Genomic DNA, 2,148 nt, shown 5'->3' on the forward strand with positions numbered 1-2,148 from the left:
ATAAATAAAAGCGGGGTAATTTACATATACAAACAAAGACAACTACCACTTACTCTTGCCATCATTTCATAAGAGAAATTTCCCAGTGGAATCTTAGAAGAATTTCTAGTGCCTCTGAGGAGATGTGTTCTTATAAAATATTTTTGGTTCTTTGGTGTGAAGAAGGCTCTGTCTCCTCTCTGATTCCAGTTCAGCACAATCTTTTGATGCCTGCTGTGGGCTTAGCCCTGCGATGGACACAAAAAAAGTAGTAGACCTTTGCCTTACCCCCAAGGGCCCCACAGAGGTGACCAGACAAACAGCTGTGTGGGACTGCTATAACTTTAGGGTTTACCTTTCTCATGTGATGGCGAATGTGTTTAAGGTAAGGATCTTATTTTAGCTGTATCTACATGTCCCACTATGCTAGCATGGTGTCTGACATATCATGCATGTCTATTAATGTTTGCTCACTGAAAATGAATTACAGAGCAGTACAAGAGAAAATACATGTAGATGTTTAATTGAAGTCAGTCATGCATCAATACTGTAGGAGACCATAAGTAGTAGGATAGAGCAGGGAGGGAATGGGCCAGAGTTGGCTCAAGTTGATAGGAAGACTACATGGAAGGACATGGGGAGATTTGAGACAGGAGCCCCAGGAATGAATAGAAGTTGGTATGAACTGGCAGTAAATAGTGGGGTCTTATTGGAAAGCAGCTTGAGGCCCAATGATAATATACAGGATGAGAGGCAGGCTAATTTGTTTTGCGGGCTAATGTTTCTCTTTTAGAGTTGTTGGTAGCATGGATAGGGATGGGCACCAAGAAATGATTTAGAGCAATGGTTCTCAACTGGGGTCAGTTTTGCCCCTAAGGGATATTTGACATTGGAGACATTTTTTGTTGTCACACTGTGTGCATGTAGGTGTGTGTGTGTGGGTGCTTCTGGCATCTAGAGAGTAGAGACAAGGAATGTTCCTAAACATCCTACAAAGCTCAAGACAGCTCCCTGACAACAAAGAATTAACTGGCCCCAGATGGTTCAGAAACTCTGATTTAGGTGGACTGAAAAGTAGAAGGACATAAATGTGGTGCTGTCAGCATTTCATGATCATGAGTATTGCCTGGAAGGCAAGGCTAAAATCACAGGGTAGCGCTGGCCTCTCTCCGTCTTGTCAGGTAACTTCCCTCTCCCAACTACTTTTCTGTTGCACTTCTCTTTCCTGCCTTTGTTGCCAGGTGTCTTTCTCCTCACTTATTGCCTCCTCTTTGCCTTAATGCTTCTAGAACTTCCATTTGTTGGCCTTCCGCAGGTAGTCAAGACCTCAGAGATACCCAGGAAACTGGGAGATTGTTTGAATGAAGGATAGAATTTGGAGCTGGCTCAAGTACATCTTTACTTTTATATCATTTGGGCTAAAAGTCCCTCTGTTAAGCCTGATGATAGATTCTGTACTTTTGGCTTTGTCACAGTTCAAACCTACAAAGTCCAAGCTAGGATTTTTTTTTGCGGAGGAGTGGTGGGCAGGGGTTTGATAGCTGGGTTTATTTACCTTGGAGGTGAAAACAAGGTATAGAGGTCAGTTTTCCAAAATACAGTCCCTGTAACATTAGTTTTCCAGATATTAATAGGCATTCTCTGAAAAAAGAAGCTGAGAAGAAAATAGTTCGGTGGTCAGTTATGTCTAGGAAACTGCTGGGTTAATAGATACTTTATTGTAAGACTTCTTAAAGCCTTTATTATTCATACAGGCATTTTGAATTTCTAAGAGGAAGAAATGGTATATTATATTCTCAAATTTAATTGGCCAGGGAATGTATTTTGTAGAACACATCTCGACAGCTTAGTTTGGGGAACATTATTACAGTGGAGAAAGTATGGACTTTGTTGTTGTTGTGTGCCATTGAGTTGATTCCAGCTCATACTGACCATATGCAACAGAGTACAACTTCCCCATAGGGTTTCCTCTCTATGGGAGCAAATTTCTTTTCTTCTACATAGCTGCTGGTGGGTTTCAACCACCAACCTTTCAGTTAGCAGCTGAATATTTAACCATTGTGCCACCAGGGCTCCTGGTATGGACTTCAGGGCTATGTAATTCTGAGCTTAAATCTCTGCCTTTACCACTGAGTAGCCAGTTTCTTGGTAAGGCATTTAATTTTTTGA

This window comes from Loxodonta africana, chromosome 10 (assembly GCF_030014295.1).
Source record: "Loxodonta africana isolate mLoxAfr1 chromosome 10, mLoxAfr1.hap2, whole genome shotgun sequence".
Taxonomy (NCBI): domain Eukaryota; kingdom Metazoa; phylum Chordata; class Mammalia; order Proboscidea; family Elephantidae; genus Loxodonta; species Loxodonta africana.